The 20,438-nt window shown below is 40.8% G+C and overlaps 2 pseudogenes; one reads left to right on the top strand and one right to left on the bottom strand.

Moving 5' to 3' along the window:
* Window positions 1-243: 243 nt before the first annotated feature.
* Window positions 244-6,573, bottom strand: LOC109488138 (annotated as a pseudogene).
* A 12,898-nt stretch (window positions 6,574-19,471) lies between these two features.
* LOC109488243 overlaps window positions 19,472-20,438 on the top strand; it is a 5,819-nt pseudogene continuing 4,852 nt past the window's right edge.

Genomic DNA, 20,438 nt, shown 5'->3' with positions numbered 1-20,438 from the left:
CTTCACAAAACATTTTCTCTTTACAATACTATTATAACCATGATCTATTATTTTGCAGCAACACACTACAATGACTATAGAAATTCTGTAGTAAATTTAGCAAGGGCTGGCACACAAATGAGCATATAAAAAAGGTAAGAACATTCTTTGACAATTCTTTGTTTTTATTTCTGTTCATGAGTGTTCTTCCATTTTTTTCACCTTTTCACAATTTCTTTAAATCCTAAGAAACCAATTTGCCAGTTTGTTACTTCTTAACAAAAAAGTATACAATGTACATGTATAACATTATTATACATTTGATACTACAGAAAGTAGTGAGGAATAAAAGTTGTATATAGCTTGCCCTGATGAAAGACAGTTATTGAGGTATAATTGTTGTGTATAAGTTAGATGCTAAATAGTAATTTGTTCAAACTAAGGATTGAGTATAGCTGCCATTTGCACATGTGTGTACTTCACATCTATGAGGCAAAGTGGTCCTCTACCATTTGTCGCTGTAGGCTTCCATCCACATGAATCACTGTTGTAAATGTGTAGTCCCCTTCATGGAACTCTGAAGTAACCCAGACACAATATTTGGACCCTTGCTTCATCAGTGGCCCTTGGACCTGACAGACTGCATTGATTGCACTTTGAATTTCGTCTTGCCTCGTTCTTTTTTTCTTGTCAAGCTCATCGGTCGTTGTCACATTGTACCACTGACTGGCTTCTTCAACTGAGTTATCAATTCTGCCACCAAGAGTTAGTGTGATCGCTGGCTTGGTGAAGTCACTGAGACTCCAGTTGCTAACTGTTTTAGCAATAGCTTTCAGGACTTCTGTATGAATGGGGTTTCCTGACAGAGTTACAGAGGAAAGGACAGGGCTACTCGCTGCTGCAAGAATGAAAGCTGTGAGGCCTTTCCCTGCTTGAAATGCTCCATTGAGATGGAGTGTGGATAGGGTTTTGGAGCTCGTCAGATAGCCTGCAAGCAAGGACAGGAATGTTCCCGTCATCTTATGCCAAGAGAGTTCCACATTGGTGAGAGAAGAGTTTCCTACTGCCCCTGCAAACAGGCGCATGGTGCCTGGAAACATCCACCTCAAGTTCAACTTCAATGTTGACAAGTTAGGTGCCTTGCTCAAGGCTTCTGCAAACGGTCCCATCTCTTCGATGGGTGTTGCCATTAAAGTGTGGGCCAGTGCCATGGAGGACAGGCAAAATGCCTCTAGTTGTGGATTGTGCTCAATCAGTTTGGTCAGGGCTTCCAAAGAGATGCCATCTATTGCATCTGTTCCATTGAAGTAGCCTGAGACACTAAAATGTTTGAGCGTGGGGTGGCAGGTCAGTGCTTTGGCCGTGTGGGGCAGTGCAAAGCCAGTGAGCAGATTGTCAGGCAGATACAGCTGTGTAACTTTGCTGGATTTAAGAGCGTCTGCAAGCTTTACAACAAATTCTTTCGTCTTTGCTTCCTCGGGACAAGTGTCATTTTCGTTTTCCCTTCGTTTTATGCAGGATGGAGGACATTTGTTAGGGAATAAAGTCATTAACTTGAAAACTTTGATACCTTTGTTTTTAAAGACTTCAGGTACTGCCATGACAACTTGCTCACTCATTGCATCAATGTGTGCCTCAAGGATAAGTTCTTGGACCCACTCTGACTCCTGTATAGCCTTCAAGATCTGCAACACAGCTACACTGTCTGTCCCCATACAATCCATCCCTGTTAGCGACACCTCAAGAGTCTGCAGGAACCTTGCTGACCTAATTGCCTCTGCTAGTTTGGTAACCCCTAACTGATCTCTTGCATCAAACTTGACAAGACGAAGTGCTGTCAAGTTCATGTCAGTACCTCTTTTTTCCATCTCTTTGGAAAGTGCAGAGATCACCATTGCCAAGGCACCCAATGTGTGGCTTTTGAAGTAATCCCCATCTCTATGAAAAATCCTGACACAGATTTCTTTCTGACATGACAGACACTTGGCTACTTTGTCGGCAAAGTCCAAAGGGCGGCTGACTTCTCCTAAGCAGCAACACGCCAAGAGAGCACAGTTGTCAATACAACATGGAGAACAATCACCTTTCTTCCCTTCCTCTAACATAACTTGATGACATTTCTCAAAAACCTCGAAGAAGTTCCCACATTTCTCTGCACTGGCCAGCCCGGCCACAAAGATGCAGACCATTTCGTACTTTTTCGTGTCGCACCACTTGGTCCAACAGATGGGGTACATGGGTGGGTGATGAACAACGTAGTGTGATGCCAGGAACTGTTGCAGCAGCTGGTGTGGGAAAGTGTACAGCGTTTTGTCACCGTGCTGATCTGTGTTGCAAAGCAAGAGGCCCATCCATAGGATATCCTGCAATACAGACCCTGAACCACAGATCTCAACCACCCTGTCCTGGCTAAACGTTATCTGGTCACTGTCTATACCAGCCCAAGCAAGCTCAGCAAGACAAGACATTATGACCTCTTTCCACTCACAGTACAGATCTCTACTTGTAAGGTCTTCGCCGAAGGACAAATTCCTCTCAGAGTCAAAACACCATCTGAACAACAAGTCAACAAACTGATTGTAAACACCTGTAAGGCTTAGAGTCATGGGCATTTCATTTTTGGCATGGAGGGTACAAATCAGGGCTGCGTGCAAACGGTTTTTGACAAGCTCTCTCAGATTGGAGTCCCCCTTCAGAATCTCTTTCAGCTCACTCGCCTTTTCTCTCATTGTTTCGTTACCAGCACGATCATCATCAGATTGCTTTTGGTCTACACTGAAAAATTTGTCAATGTAGAGGTTGACGTCTTCAGTACTGAAGCCAGCCATACTGTACAGTTTGTATACATGTGATGTAGACCGATGCAGGAAAGATCTACTTTTCACAAAGCCTGTACGAACACTGATGACAATATTGCTACCAGGGAAGCAATGGCCTTTCAGAAACTTAGCCATGTAGCTATCCTCTTTAAATCCTACGTTTTGCTCAAAGTTGTCAATGAGAAACATGACAAGTTTGGGGTTTTCCTTCATCCATTCTTTTAAGACTTCCTTTTGGATGTCAGTGTCAGGCATCAGCTGGTCAAATATTGTGTCGAGGATACATGTTGTGTTTGCAGGGAGCCTGTTGGCTTCTATCAGAAATAACAGTTTTATGTTTTTCAGTTTTTCAGACTTCCCATTGGCCCAGCTTGTTGCCAGTCTGCGCATGTACATGCTTTTCCCAATCCCTCCCACCCCATCAATGCGAATGAACTGTTCCTCCCCAAAAGGCAAGTCATCCTCCTGGATACATGTTGCCCTGGTACCTTGCTGCAGGCTTCTCTCTTCAAACTGGACGGGGATGTACGAGTCCTTGGTACTCAGTTGATTCACCTAGTAGATGGAAAGATCAAATGTCACTTTTATCTAATTACACATACAATGTACATGTATTAGCATGTCATCTCACACTCGGTCCGACTTACTTTTGAAGGCATCCGCCCTGGTACATGTATGCTTTCTTAGCCAGGCCCCCTATCCTCAATACAAACCTCCTTTCCATGAATCTCATGTACCTTCAGACTACAAATTGCATGAAGGTCTCGTGGTTTTGTGAATGATCTTGAAACAGATTTTATCTATAACTGATAAATCATGCAAAAAGTAATTCATGTAGACTTGCAACTTTCATGTAACATTGCTTAAGATCTTTTCTGTCTGTAATCTTGAGTGACACTGACAAATAGTTAAGTTTACCTGGTACCATGGGAGAGGACATGTCTTGTTGTACTGACTATACAGCCTTTCCAGGTGCCTCTGACACTTATCAGCTGCCTCCTCTGGGCTTAAGACTGGAAACAATGATTATCATGGTTGAGTCACATTTGCTCTAGACCAGTGAACACATTCAGTCCACTGTGTATTCTATGTTATGTTACCATTGTCAATGTGCATCCCAATACCTTGTATGATATTGGTAGCAATTCAGATAGCTACATTGTACAGTTTTTCTAGAAAAGTTCTATCACAGTATCAGGAAAATTTGGTCAGATAAAAAAGTCAATCTGAATCATTATTATGTTCACATCATTTTATTTACATGTAAGCAGTACGATGTGTATCCACTCTTATTTGCAGACTTAAAACAGAAACTTACAGGCACAACTTCTGGTAGGTGAAGGTGTACATGCAGGAGTTGGTGGGGACATTGACCCAAAATGCTGTGTGACACTGATGTGGGTTGTTCCAATGCCCACTGCACCACAGTTAGAGATGTTCACTGGAGAAGATGGGACTAAACAAAGACAAAGCGTTGATGTTAAACTTGAATGAATTCCTTTAAGATCTTTCTCTACTTAGTGCACTCACACTGTCAGTTCAATCATTATCATTTATGGATGACATCCATGTGTGCATCAAATTTGTCTGTTTCCAGAAAAATCAACTATAATTTGTTGCCAGTTCTATCAGTACATTGTAACTTAAAACTGAATTTTTTTCTAATTCTTCCAAAAATGAAGGTTCGAAAGAACAAAAATATAGAAGTCATTACATGGAAAATACCATGTTCTGTGTGTTCAGTTTGTTACATAACTTTTTTTGTACTCTCACATCAGTTTTGGATTGCCTAACATAGTATAGGATGTCATCCATAAATTCGAATCAGAATTGCGTAATACCTTGGACATTAAAAACTTTATGGAGAGATTGGTGTCTGATGGTTGTAACTTAATACATGTACGTATTGAACAAAGTGCATCTGGCTCAATACCTTGAAAGATATGCAATACATGTAACTCAGCAAACAACAGGTGTAACATCAAAGCTTAGGATATGGATGTATGATATACATTGTGCATATTTGTGTGCAGTTCATTTCTGTGATATTAGCTATTTTTTCAGAAGTATAAAACATTATACATATATTACCTTGTGTCTGAGGAGGTAAGTGTGTTACTGGTGGCCCACATGGAACAGGCACACCAATGGGGCGTTGGACCATCGAAAGAGATGTTACTGGAGTGAAAGGACTTTTTAGCTGGGTGTCATCACTTGATGGGTGCTGAACTTGCACTTGAAGGTTGTCGAGGATGTACTGCTCCTTGCAGGTGTCGTTGGTTTTGTGTTGTGCACCTGTATCCTGTGGTGCACAGACAGCTGCCATCATGTCTACTGTACTCCATTCAGAGCCTCCATTCAAGTCCATGTTGTTCGCAGTACTCAAGTCTGTTGCTTCTGGATCATCTTCTGTGTTGGCCATTTCTTCCTACTGTCTGTGTCAACTGTGAGTGATTTGGAACTGTCACACAAACAAACAGACACAATAGGAATGTTGGCATGCACACGCAAACACACTGTGACATTGCTACACAAACACACTCACACACACATTGTAGTGACTCTCCGGCACACAAATGCACACACAAACACACAAGTCACTCTCTAACACACACACTGTACACACAAGTTCAACTGATTGGGTGATTGAGAAAAAATGATATTGTAACTTTAAACTGTAAGTGTAACATTGATACTGGAAACTAGAAACCGTGACACACCTGATGTGCAGCTTAAAATGATATTTATGGATCTACCTAACTGGTCAACAGGTGCCATATTGTATCTGACAAAGCCCCAAGAAGATAATTTGGTATTTAGTACATTCTGTCTTGTTGGTGGTTGTTTTAAAAAGTTTCTAACACAATAGTGAAATGAAAGTACTTCCTAAAGGCTCCAGAACATGTAACCACTTGTTGCATTGTCAAACTGGACTGTGTACTTTCAGCAACACATTATAGAAAATTACTTTCATTTTCGATTGAGCTCTTTTATACCATTAGAAAGAAGATCACTGTAAGTGTAACACATTCACGAAAATGCAAAAAAAATATTACCATTGGCCATCAGATAACCAGTAGAGGGAAGGAATTTGCAAGTGCCTTAGATACACCATTCATGTAACGATTTTAACTTCATGTCCTTCATTTTTGCCGAAACAAAAACAACCCTCACCCCCACCCCCCAAACATACACACTATGACCGTGAGCTCCCAACGTTCCTTCATTGTGGAATATTATCAACAACTTCATTGACAATTTTTTTTTACTTCCGTTAAGGTTACATTTATAGACTGGCTAACACTCGCACCATAAACTACGAATTAGGACGATCCTAGAGGCCCATATCAAATGCGTAACATACATGTTATTGAGCCCCGTAGTTTCCCCACCACTGCACTGACTTTTAAGTTCTACACAAATCAATCCAAACTTCTCTGGCCCATCATACCAGTGCAACGATAGAAAAGGTGTGGTTGTAACAATTAGCCAATGACTCATGTTTAAAGAGGGCAACCACAAAGTGCGGTTGGTAAAACATACCTGAGGTGTAAATACTTCCGCCTCAAACAGGTGACGGACCAGAGTATATATGTAAACGTCAGGTATTCAAGTGGGGTACACGGTTACTGCTTACGGTCCATGAAAAATCTTTGCGAAAAATGTTAAGTCTCCACTCACTACTAAAGCTGCCAAAGCGAACTGAAATAGCAAGGATTGCGAAATGTACATGCAAAGCTGAGGGGACTTTCCGTCACTACTTCAGGCTTCTTTGTTTGCACGGTGGAAAGTCCCAATGCTAAAGGTCACATTGTACCTTACGTCACTATAAAGCCCGGTAATTCGTCGTATTCGATATCTAAGCCAACATTACTTACGGTGTCAAGTACTATCATGGTGATATGTTTACTGGGGATGAACACAATTCTACATGTTGATTTATTTTTGACAGATTTGGACGACTCGACCGCCTCAACATTTCCCTGACTTGAACTCAGGTCCCCAACAAAATGTTTAAGGAAGTGTTAGAGTGTATACGTATGACTACTGAGAGAGCGTTGCCTCTTGGTGTTGTTTCTAGCATACTGCGCAAGAAAACCAGGATTAATTTTGAGGCCGGAAAAGAGTGAATGAAAGCTATGTGATAATAAAACATTTGCCTTTAGTTATCTCCTCTCAATGGGCCCTCGATTAAACCCAATGACTAAAAGAAATGCAAGGCCTGCCCAAATGCGTCGATTCATGAGCTACAAGGAACGACATGGTCAGACGACAGTTATTAGGTAAACAACACTACCCACCTGTTCTGATGACTATTCAGCGCTACTTATAAACAATATAATGATACCATTTGTAATGTGCTGTGGCCAAAACATTAAACAAGGATAGTTGTCAGCCAAAGAAAAACATTTTCCTTTGGTTCGATGGAAAACGATCATTTTACCCTTTATCACAGGTATGTAAATAAGGTGACTTGATGTGCATAATGGACTCGCGTTCAAGAACAAAGAACGTAAGTAGTACGCCACACCTACTAGCTACAAATAAGGGACTAGAGTGGCCATGTGTGATGACTGCTGTGGTCAAATGCTGCCACATCAATGCATTTCAATGGTTGCGTTACATCTCTTATCAACCATGAATTACTAGTAAGTAATTAACCATCTTCCCCCTGTACTGCAACCTTGTCGTATTATAACCATGAATTACATATGGTGTACTAAAACTGAAAAGTACTAAAGTTACCATAAACTTAACGTACTGAAATAACTCTACGATAACAAGTGATGGAAGCAAAAAAAAAAAAAGAGAAACGTTCTGGATATTTCGAAGTGCGAATGTATTATTACATTCGATAAGGTCATTCTTAACAGGATGCCTGTCCATTATTAGTGTCCAATAAACAAAATCAGGGCCTCAGTTTTACAGTTGTTAACGTTGAGGAAATGCGACAATTACTTCAGTGACATGTCATATATTCGGACATATATAGTATATAGTTGTCATGGATTCTATCTAACATCAAAAATGTATTGCATGCTACATGAATGATTTGAACATGATTCTTGTACCCTAATTACATGGCCTCAGCATGTTACAGCATAGTGTCAGAGATGTACACGTAAGGTGTGCACAATAGGTAAATACCATTGTTTCATTCGCCTACACTGGTTATTGCCTGTAATCCCTTGCACCTAATGTCAATTTATAAATGTCAAGTTGTCAACTATATAAATAGCAGATAGAACCTCCAATAATCATAGCAGTTCCTACATCATCCTCTGTAACAATGTGGAATACAACTTTGCCCGACATATTGATATGGACTATTCTACATTTTCTATTTGGGTGCACATGGATTAACTAATTTCAAGCAAGAAATTCATGTCACCTACTGAATTCTAACATATGGAAGCGACAACAGGCTACAAAAACAAAACGTTGATGAAGGTTAGACATCCAGGTAATAAGATACGCCAAAAATCAGTTACTCAAGCAACTGGATGTGGTTTTGGATTTTCCAAAATCATATCCGGTTGCTTGAAAACTTAAACTTCAAGTTCTACCTCCATGGTCCTGTCTACTTTATGGCTCATAATGTTGAAGACTGGCTGACGAATTGTACAACCAGTGCAGAAAAAGCTTTAACTTAATCCATTGATATTATCGTCAGAAGGATGGTCCCAAATGGTTCCTTCTTCACATGTTAGTATCGGCGTGCAGCTGAAAAAGGAAAGCAATCAATTATATTTTACGAGAGAAACCAAATGTGAAAAGAACACTAAACTGTAATGGGGTGATATGACCGTTAGTTGATTGTGTACTATGGACAAAAATTTCCCAACTACGCTCATATATCCGGACGTTACTGGGGACAACTTCTCTTTGGTCTAAGCTTACACTGATGCTTGGTAAAGGTTTCATCAAAGATTTAAATTTCTTTCATAAGGTTGTCTTAACAAGTCTTTACAAGTCTAGATATATATCTTGCTATATCGCTAGTCTTTACAAGTCTACACTAAAAAAATATTACTTTTACCGTTCAACCGCCTACACACCGATCGGAGGTCTTCATTTTCTCTCCGTAGGGCATCTACCTGGTTTTTAAAAGGAAGAAAACATATTCAGGAGAGTTAACAAATCATAGAACGTCGCACTAAACTTACAGTAATCATACTTGAATGAGCGCAATTCGAAGTCTAAGTCCTTATAAAAGGAAATGAACAAATATATACATATATAGAGAATCTCATCGTTGTACAGTTGTAGTCTTACCTCCAGCTCAGGATCCAAACGTTGGTTTCCCTGCCGGGTCACAAGTTCGGCACACCGAGGCGAATTGGAACAACAGAAGCTAAGATAGTCATCTGGGTTCGTTTCTTCTACCGACAAGCGGGTGTTCTGAGGAATAGTCGAGTCAAGTCAAAGTTTTTATTGCGCAACAATTGCATCGGGTACAATGTATGGAAAATAACACTTGATAACTATAAACTAGTGCTATTCAGCTTATAATTCAATACACTGTCATGTATGTGTTATAATGGAATACTACATTTCACATTGTTGTGACACGGTTTACAACCCAGTCCAGTGTCGGATGCCATCATGGCGGACTTTCTATGGTCTGAGCTTGTCCTCTATTGTTTCTGGGTTGTCGTCTTTTGTTTCAACTTCATTCACTGATCAGTCGTATGCCCGCCATCTTGACTCGTGGGATGAACGTGCTGCGTTTATGGAAGTTTACTTTAATTTTCAATTTCGGGAAAATGTTTTTGGCATACCATTTGGACTCTTGGTCTGTAGGAGAATCGTTTCGGACTTGTAAAAGTGAATACAACATCCTAATGATGCTTGCTTTGCCCAAAGACGTCAACAACTGATCCTGAAGTTCGGACTCGGTCTGCTGGATCCGCAACATAATTTCAGGCAGTGGCTGCCTCCAACCAGCGGTAGAGACATTAGCTAGATTCAGCTACACTGAACACTGCCAGAACTGAACGATTAAAACCATTTAATTCAGGACCCAATTCATAGGGACCTTCTATTCTGTGCAATAAAAGTGCTGAATGAATAGACCATTATTATTATCATTAGTATTATAAACTGAACAGACACTGAATATCAGTTCTATGCCATACAGTTCTATGGGTCTCCTATATTTATACGTCTAGCTAATACTACAGTGTAGCAGTGGTCGAAATACTTTTTTTCAGTGTTCTGCAATATTGCAGAAGAGTCAAAATTTTGTTCTGCAATTTGGAAATACTTTCTGCAAATACACAAGCCTCTATACTACAATCTTGCAAGTTTATAAGCATGAACTATTGATTGATATGCAAATTAGTGAAGACAAATTTTTGGAAGTCCAAAAGGAAACAAAAGATAGACAAGTCAAGACAAGGTTGATGTAAATTAGTGAAGAAGCTCCTGTTGTTTCAGAACAGGTCTTTAAGTGTTGTCTGTCCTTAGGGCCAAGAGCACCAAATCCCAAGTGCCAATTTTTCCTGCTGCAAAATTGCAGATTGTATAAATTTTTCTTCTGCAATCTTTGAAATCTATCTGCAGATTGCAGACTGCAGACAGGTATTTCGAACACTGGTGTAGTGACCGGGTTTTAAAGATATTTTACATTGACTCTATTGGTTAACAGGAAAATAGGATATCAGAAGATCCTTACATAATTCTTAATGTACTGCTGATTGCTGTTTTGGCACAACAGCTAGAATCGAACTTGCATGTATATTTATATGCGCATTGGTGTTTTCTTTCATCATGATTTTGTTTTGTTTTAATGGCTTGTAATAATATTGAAAATGTTCATACTTTGAATTAAGTTCACTGCGCTGGAGAAATGATGAATTAAGTCTGGAAAGCATCATTTCATGTGTCCAAAGGTTTATATACTGCATTTTACGTAGTGAAAACTCAGTCCATCAGCAAAGGTGCCAAGAGAATACCTGTTCAATCTGTCGTTGACGACGTCGTGTCCGCCGAGTATCCAAAAGCCGCTGTATCCTGACAAGAGTCTGGCCCATCTTGAAGGTCCTGCAGACAATCCGACAAACATTTCAATAATGAAGTCTGGACGTATTTTGCCCATGCTAGGGAAGTCATAGCTCTATCAGGCTTCGGGCAGCGGTTAGGGAAATTGGCCAAATAGACAGATAACTTGCCAGGGGAGTTAGTCCGATAGAAAGTACAATCTACTGCTCCCTGAAGCCTAGTATAGGCAAGGACAATCATGCACCCATTCTAACATGTAACGTAAACTATAATATGAACAATAAATCCGTTTACCACATGGCTACTTCCCCCCAGCTTCCAGGCAAATCTGCATCCAGGGCAATACACACTCAGGTACTCGTAACTAGGGGTATTTTTCAGGTATCCCTGACAAGTTGAAAACACTTCTAACACTTCTTTCATAATAGTCAACATGATAACCAACATGCCAAACAACAATATAGTCAGTGACATGTCACATACTGATAACAATTACCGCTGATAACTCCGTGATTCGTAAATGAGTACCTAATTTAAGTACCGTTCGTTGTTCCCCGTAATGCTGTAGACTGCTGCCCCACGACCAATTGGGCGTTAACCAAGCCGCGGCCCATGAACGGCAGCGAGTGTATGAGGACGGTACTTTGCGCATGTGACCTATTCTGACCAATACTCAGCGGCCATGCAATGACTTTAGACTCGACCTTGTAAGACTAGAACTATGTCATGTGGTTATGCTGAGGTCACATTTCCAAACCGGAGCCCGGACAGGCAATTTGCGGGGACGAAAAGTACGATTATAGTAGTATTTGTCATGCTGCGGCAAATATCATGACCTCAGTAGTCAGTTTCCTCGATTGGAACAAATCACACTTTTCTGACATCGTTATGGTAGGCGAAATAACAGCCCATCGAGTCTGGGGTACCACCACAAACTACCAGAATGTAAACAATCATGGCTGACAGCTTTGTTTCAAGCTCTGAGACACACTTACAGGGCGTCATCTTTTCGAACATTCATTTCCTGGATAGCACTTTTTTGCAATCGGTTGACTCAACTTGTTTTGTAAAAAAACGATGTACGTCTACGAGTGTTTTACAACAATGCAGTCTAATGTGTCTGTTATCTTAAAGCATGACACATATTCGATATGGTTAGGGTATGCAAACAAATTAAAGTTTGGTACAGCACAGTTCTTAAGTATAAACATGACGTTGTGATAAACAGGATTTATGCACAAATCACGGACGGTAATATTTTCCCAAATATACGTATAACTCTATGGTATATATCTATGGTATACATGTATATATTTGCTGTTGATGAGAAGAAACAACTGAGAGACACACTTGTATCTTAACTACATGAAAATGCATCTCTTGTTACCTTGATACAAGGAGTTTGAATGGAACCTCAAGTGTTCTTGTGATACTCGACAAAAAATCGGCCTGTGATATATTGTATTATTCACACATTTGCTTACATGGTATTAAAATGCAGGTGTTCCTTTAGCTATAGAAGTTGTGATAAACCAGAAACAAGGGTATAACGCTACATATGCGTTATTCGTTCTAAATCTAGAGTAAGCTTCATGTAAGAAAGCAGGCAGGTTTTAAATACATGTATCTAACAGGATCTACCTTTGAAAATAAGAGCTCTCTTCAGAGGTCCTGGGATGCACGAGCAAGAGCACAAACACTCAATAATTAGATTTTGATTTAAAGGTATTTTTTAAAGAACCTTATGTTAGCAATATTTAGAACAAAGGTTGCATAATAACGCTGGTATTTTTGTGTCGATCTAGCTATGTGTATTGAAATGAATTCTATATGCTTTGCGGGAAAACTGTCTTATTCTGAAAGAACATTAGGGTAGTGGTATATTGCATACAGTTATAGAGATAAGTCATTTAAATATTTATATTCATGTCAGCATATTTTCCTGAATTGTGTCGAACATCGGTCGTCCGGAGACAACTTTGTTTCTTTACATGGAGTCCTTTTCTCTATACATGTAGCAGTATGCAATCCGACAACACGTTAACAAAACAAGCGGAAATATCTAATGCTTCTAACTGACCGCAATATACTCTCGAGTTCCTACGGATTTTGATGTCACTAGTGTACCAATGAGAAGTAAGGTTTCCTGTAACGCATTCAGAACCCTCCCCCCGAACACCAGCCAACCAACCTCCTAATCATGGTTGGGAGGAGGTAAGCGGTCGGGAAGCCATAGTTGGTTATTTGTGATAGAGGTGATAGATATGCTTAATATTTTTTTAAATATTTTTTAAATATTTTTTTTGTCCTTCCGGTCCCATGCTTTCTAAATTTTTCTGTACCCTCGATAGTCCTGCGACCTACACAGCCCCTATTCACCCCCATGAAACTCCTTCCTCTTCGCCCCCGCCGTTCTGCTTCGCCCCCGCCCCGTCTGCTTCGCCCCCGCAAAAAATCTGCTTCGCCCCCGTCGTTCCTCTACGCCCCCGGCGCAATTCTGCTTTGCCCCCGTCCTTCTGCTTAGCCCCCAATGGCGGCACAGCTCACAGTCGACACGAAAATCGTCTGCAAAATAACAATAAAGGCTGTGCCGCCAAATTTAAAGTAGCCCATGCTCCGACAAACATTCTGGACCACCTTTCTGCCAAGTGGCGTTGCACAAATCCTTCCCATTCAAAAGTTTACCCCTTCCTCACGGCCCGTCAGTGGTTCTTACGTTTATAAGTACTGGCGTTTATAAGTACAGCCGTGAGTGAAATTTCCCGCCAGTACTTATAAACGTAAGAACCACTGACGGGCCGTGAGGAAGGGGTAAACTTTTGAATGGGAAGGATTTGTGCAACGCCACTTGGCAGAAAGGTGGTCCAGAATGTTTGTCGGAGCATGGGCTACTTTAAATTTGGCGGCACAGCCTTTATTGTTATTTTGCAGACGATTTTCGTGTCGACTGTGAGCTGTGCCGCCATTGGGGGCTAAGCAGAAGGACGGGGGCAAAGCAGAATTGCGCCGGGGGCGTAGAGGAACGACGGGGGCGAAGCAGATTTTTTGCGGGGGCGAAGCAGAACGGGGCGGGGGCGAAGCAGAACGGCGGGGGCGAAGAGGAAGGAGTTTCATGGGGGTGCTATTGCCAACACAGATCCCGCCGCCTACACTAGCCTGAGTGTCCGAGCCCGGTAGCGGATCTTGGTGGAGAGCGAACGAAAGCTAAAAATGCTGACACTCAGGCTAAGCCTACATATCGATAAATGTGAAAAATTGAAAGGTCCCATATACATAATAATATTGGTAGATTTATATCCGTAGGAACCTCTAACGAAGTATGCCCTTGAAAATGTGTGTCGCCTTATACGTACCTACCCCAAAGTTGGTAACACTTCGATTTGGACACACCTGCCCATTTTGCCTGGCTGCCACTCGCGATCGTTCAAACGTTGAAAAAAAAACAGATATTTGGGTTTCAATCTATTGTCGCAGGTGCATCAAATGCATCAAAATTCATAAAATCGTGGGTACTGACCAGTAAGTTTTCGTTGGTTCTTCAGGAACTCGGGAACTGCGTAATGCAGTGGGGAGGGGCGACGTTTTACCTTTACTGCGCATGACTAGCTGCGTGACGTGCTACTGTATTATTGTGCTACTGTCCTCTACATGAGCATAGTTTGTTAGATAAATCACCTTTACGACTCATATTATTTCCGGAGCAATTGAAGAAGCAACTTCAGTTCGTCCAAAAGCTAGAAACCACAAAATAGAGCACCTGTCTATTTTCTCAATTTTACATGATTCCAGGCAGGGAATTGTTTTCCATTTGCACGCCTTTCCGCTAACGGCTGTGACAGTTGCCGCGAGCAAACATGTGACAGATCAACGAATTTCACCGAAAAAGAACGAATGTTTTATATATCTTTTTGTCTTTTAAATCACAATTTTATATCCTGAAGCATATTCCAATTATAAAAACAAACCTAAATTTGGACGCTTTGCAATTGCCATCTTGTTATGACGATGCGTTCTTGAGAAAAGGGGCGTCACTCGCCCATGTACATCATAAAAAAAAGGGAGTAGCAGCTAAGTGGTGTAATGAGAAAAACCGATCAGTCTAAAACATATTAATATTAACAATTCTTCAAAACCTCAGACTTTATTGTTTTATTAATTTCTGCTCATTTTGGCGGTGGAGTTTTACTCCGCCAAAATGGCATTTAACGCGGTTTAAACATGGATCAGTCCATTCAATACGAAGGTATTTGTATGATTTTATACCCAAACATGTTAAAACCAACATATCTTAGTCAGGTTTGCAAAATGATAACTTATGTCTTCCGTAGTAGAAAACAATGATCAAAGTTCCTCCTAGAAAATCATCAAATAAAAATAGCTATGAAATTAAAGCCCCCATTCTCTGCAAGCAGGTAAAATAGTCCTGAAAAGAAAGCAACGTAACGCAACCTTATTTCATGCTTACTTAAAAAAAAGGAATTATGACCCTTTGTGTGATCTTATAATCAGGATAGGATGCACAAATAATAATAGGCAAATAAAAACACGAACAACCTATAAAGAAACCTCTTTGCCTATGAAATTCCTTGAGTCATCTGTCAAATGCTTAGCTTGGTTGCCATGTCGCCATGTTGCTTCTTTTGTCAAGCCGCAACCTGTGTACTTTACAGGTAAGTTAAGACGGCAACGAAATCTTTTGTTTTTGAAACCCATTCCTTATGAATGTATTCTCTATAACTAGACATAAGACATACCATTTTTGTGCAGGCAAGATGTGACGGTTGCACCGGACCTCGAAGGTTTTACACACCGCTGTTCCATTTTAGATTTGTTCCAATTCACGGAATCAACTGCAATGAAAAACAAAATTCATGAATGTTGTGGTTTACTGAACTAACAACCGGTAAGTCTACATGATCAGTGATGGGAAGACGTATTTGCATGTAATCTTTATTCTGAAAATGCATTTTCTATCGTTACTCTAATGTTGTAGTCGATTTGCTAAAAATAAACTCATCTAATGATCACATACAGCACGAACGTCTAAATAATGTGTTGTACCGAAATGGAACACGAGCGAGTTTGAAGCTATTCAATTTTTTTAGTAGGAAAACTGATTATCTAACATTTGTGTGTCGTGATCTTTCGTGTGATTTCTGCGTTTGGGCTCAAAGCTTTGATAAAAAAAAATCACGCTTTAGTTGACGCTATATATAGTACACCTCAAACGAGCTTGAAGTGAACTGCAGTTATGCAAGACTAAATCTTACAGTATACGATACGTGTCGTCAGCGACTATTTATATGGTCAACAACACAGCAAGCACTGGAAAAATACAGGGCAGGGGTACGTGACTGGATGTGTTGCATGGCCAACGAAGTTCAAAGCATATATAACAATAATATTGTCATTCAAAACCTAACACCATACAAAACCGTGTGTTTACCTTCACAGTTAATGGTATACGATAACATGCTTAAGTACGATAACAACAAAGGTACCAGCTTAAGCCTTAAGCGATCCTTTGTCTAAAAACTGATCATTCCACCTGTTTTCCAATTAAGGCTATAAGAGCTAGTACTGATAGATCTGAACTCACACTTGACAAGCGATGACATTGTCAAAGACATTAAAACAGGGGGACAAGTGGGAAATAGTTATTTCGTAACATGAGAAACAGTAAGGAACTCCGGGGTGTTGTTCCTCTTTTTCTATGTTATGAACATCATTTCCCCCTTATCGCTCTGTGTAAATACTCTTAACAATGTCATCACTTTCTATCTGATAGAGAGGGTTTTCTCCATCATTACTAGATCTTATACTTATAATTTATAGCCTTAATTGGAAAACAGATGGAGTGACCGTTCTTTTTTGGACAAAGGATCTTTTAAGGCGCGTAGGCTGGTATCATTGTCTTAATGTAACTTAAGCGCGTTGCCCCAACACATTCAAGAGTACACGAGATCTAGCTATAGAACACCGGGAAGTCATCTGGCTGATCATAGACAAATTTAAATGATAACAGGACTAAGAAAGCCTCTAAAGTGGAAGATGGTAAAAAAGAGAGTCTTTTTAGTATAGTAGTATAGGGCATAATATTGCCCTATAGTCGTCTGATTGGTCACTGGCTTAAAAGCTTAACTAAACGTCTGCAGTCTAGCCCAAAGGAAAGATGGAGCAGGTATGGAAAGCTTAAGACCCCGTCAAGCATAGCCCAATGTGGCCTCCCGAACACTGCCAAACTATCCCCACTCCCACCCCAACCATGGTTGGTTGGATGGTAGGTCGGGAGCAAGGTCCCAACCTACCGCCAACCTTGCAATTGGTTGGCTGGTGTTCAGGGGGAGGTTCTGAATGTCTGACAGGGGCTGGAGGAAGCCGCATAAACCCCTATCACGCATAAACCCCTATCACACCCCTGAAAACACCAGCCGGCCAAGGTTGGCGGTAGGTTGGGAACAATCTGACCAGATTTAAGCCACGCCTATCTTTCACGACGACCATGTCCCAACCATTTTAGAACCATTTCACAACCAGTACATTACTTACTCCAAAACCGAGCCCTGAATGATTTGGCACCTACTCCCAATCTCTCCCGACCACCCAGACTTTAGACGCAGCCTGCCGACTCCCTCCCGACGGATTCCCAAAATCCCGAGCCAATTTTCTCACGAATTGATATGGACATAGTCAGCTTCAAAAGAGAGTTATTTTCAAAGTTTGCTTTAACGAAGATTTTAAGTTACAGTTCTTTTAGTTGCGTGCCGTTGCGTGAAGGTCGAAGCTGGTTGGCACACGGTCTAATATTAGTCCCCTCGGTCGGGAAGAAATTGTCTAAGGACCTGGGATGAGTCGTGGGTATACTGGTAGGTTGGGAACTGGGTGAGAGTAAGTCAACGGTGATTGTGGCGTGGTTGGAAAATTTGACACCCTTCCCGACCACTGCCGACTTAGCCCCAACCGCCTTTGCCAACCAATCACCAACTGTTTCCCAACCACCAGTGGAGACTCCCGAATGTAAATGTTTCAAACATTTTGAAACATTCGACCGGTGCAGCCGACCTGTAGCCAACCACGCCCGACCATGCTCCCAACCTACTCCCAACAAAAGAAGACAGCTATTGGGCGCGAAACGTCAGGTACCCAGGGCCCGACAATCTATGTCCCACTCAAAAATCACGACCATAGCATGCCCACATGTGTACCACTGCGGTACTGCATGGTTGAGAGCAGTTCAGCGGTTGGGAAGCAATATTCGGTTGACAGAGCTCGAGGCTTATAATCCATGTTTTTAATCCTAATTATGTTTCCAGTGTTTCTCTACTCTCGATACCTTACATTTGTTGTTGAAATGATTTTCCCGTGCCATGTACAGATGCAATGCGAAAAATTGAAAGTTCCGTAATTTATGTTCACGGAACTTTTAACAAAGTGTGCCCTTAAGAATGTTTGTCGCTTTAAGTAGCTACTTAGGTTTTCACTTACCAAAAAGTCGGCGTTCCTTTACAAATCCACGTGGACGGGATATTAACATGACTGTTACTCCTTCAAGTTCAAATTTGACACACCTTTCCATGTTTGCCTGTGTGCGGTGTGAGCCAACCACCTCGAGGTGGTGTGAGGTGGTGATGGTGGTGCACAATAGCTAGCGTTAAAAAGAGATCAGTTTACATTTTATTGTTTTCAGACACAGTCTTTTGTCATGACGTTTTGTCCACCTTTGCGAATCGGGTAAGTTGGTTTTCAGACACAACATCTATGACGTCATCACAAACGTTTCAGAACAAAAGGAATTTACTACCTACCGCTACCGAATGTAGGAAAAACATTTAATCTAAAAAAAAACATTTAATTTTAAGAAACAAAAAATCTATTTAAATTTATGTATTTATGTATTTATTTTTTAATTTATTTTTTAAATTTTGTAAAAAAACATTTAATTTTAATATATCTATCTATCTATATCTATATATTATAAAATTGAATTGATCTAATATATATATATATATATACAGATAGATACACATGTGATTGAGCGTGATTCGTTTTTATAAGTCAATTAGGCTTCTGTTCAATTCTTTTTTTTTATTTTGTACCTAGAAATGTCGGGAAGTGAAAAAGGGAACCAACACTCAAGTATCAATGTCAGAGGTGCTTTTTGCATGTTCTGTTGTATCTGTTTTGTGTTCCGTTCTTTACAAAAGCAACAAGGTTGTTTTTGATATCGAGTTTCACCCTTGCGCACTTTCCTGTGTCCTTGGTACTGAATAATATTCAGATGGGCAAAAACAAGCTTAGTGCCCACGATACTGGTGCCAGTTATCAACGATTGAGACGTGTTTTCTGGTGCAAAGCGCAAGTTCCAGAGTTATCAACCAAGGATTGAGGTGTTCAGAAACGTTTTTCCTAGATTGACCACAGAGTGGAACTCGCTGCCACCAAGTACAGTTGGGGCGTCTTCGCCAGCTTTGAACAACGTATAGATAGGAACGGTTAAATGAGGCACCTCTTACTAATATATGGCCACGTTTACGCTGCTTATAAACTTTATGACATCCAGGAACTACCATGTAAATGAAAACTACGTAAATTTATACACTTTAGATCAGCTCCGCAAGATGGCGTGGATGCACTGTGCACCAGTGAGAGGGGAGAGGGTGGGTCAAAGGTCTCCAAATATGGAGGAATGACTTTTTGGTCAGCTGAATGAGCTCCTTGTGTATAACCCGAAAAACTGCACGGTCATGTTTGAAAACTACCTCAAATCAATCTGTTGATTACTAGATGAGGTATGTTTTCAAACCAGGGTAATATTGGTTGATATCATGGTAACAGAAAGCCCTGATCCTGACAGTGAACACCGGTTACTGCAAGCAGACGAAGAAAACGAACATAGCATGGAGCAACCCAAACTGCACAAGGTCTATACGCGCAGGTGGGTCATCCTGGGGATTTTCTGTCTCTGCTCCATGAGCAACGCCTTCCAGTGGATCCAATACGGGATCATCAGCAACATCATCGTGCAATACTACAACACATCCCCCTTCGTAGTCAACTGGTTTTCTATGCTCTACATGCTATGCTACATCCCATTCATTTTCCCTGCAACGTGGTTACTAGACGCTAGGGGTCTTCGCTTGGTGACTATCCTGGGATCGGGAATGAATGCCGTGGGGGCGTGTCTGAAACTGGCCAGTATGGGGAGGAATCTGATTGGTGTTGCCATGGCAGCGCAGACGATAAGTGCGAGTGCACAGGTGTTCATCCTGGGCATCCCTGCTCACCTGGCGGCCGTGTGGTTCGGTCCACAGGAGGTGTCCACGGCAACTGCCATCGGTGTCTTTGGTAATCAGGTAAGAAAGAGTGCAATTAACTGTGGAAACATCCATTACATCTGTGTTTGCCGATTTAAAGTTGAGTTCACACTTGAGTATTTAGTTTTCAGAAAATGTTGTTTAGACTTTAGAGCAACAGTAAAAATTTATGAACTGAATAGCAAAGTTTTTTATTCACAACCACTTGTTTAACAAGAGTGATTATGAATGAAAATAAAACTTTGCTTTTCATCAACCTGATGAAACTATCTAGGGAGGAACATGAACTATAGCAACATATTTATACATGCAACGTTACTAA

Source organism: Branchiostoma belcheri, unplaced genomic scaffold (genome assembly GCF_001625305.1).
Source record: "Branchiostoma belcheri isolate BF01 breed outbred unplaced genomic scaffold, Haploidv18h27 scaffold92, whole genome shotgun sequence".
Lineage (NCBI taxonomy): Eukaryota > Metazoa > Chordata > Leptocardii > Amphioxiformes > Branchiostomatidae > Branchiostoma > Branchiostoma belcheri.
Note: the sequence above shows the minus strand (reverse complement) of the source record. Positions and strands in the feature narration are given on the sequence as shown.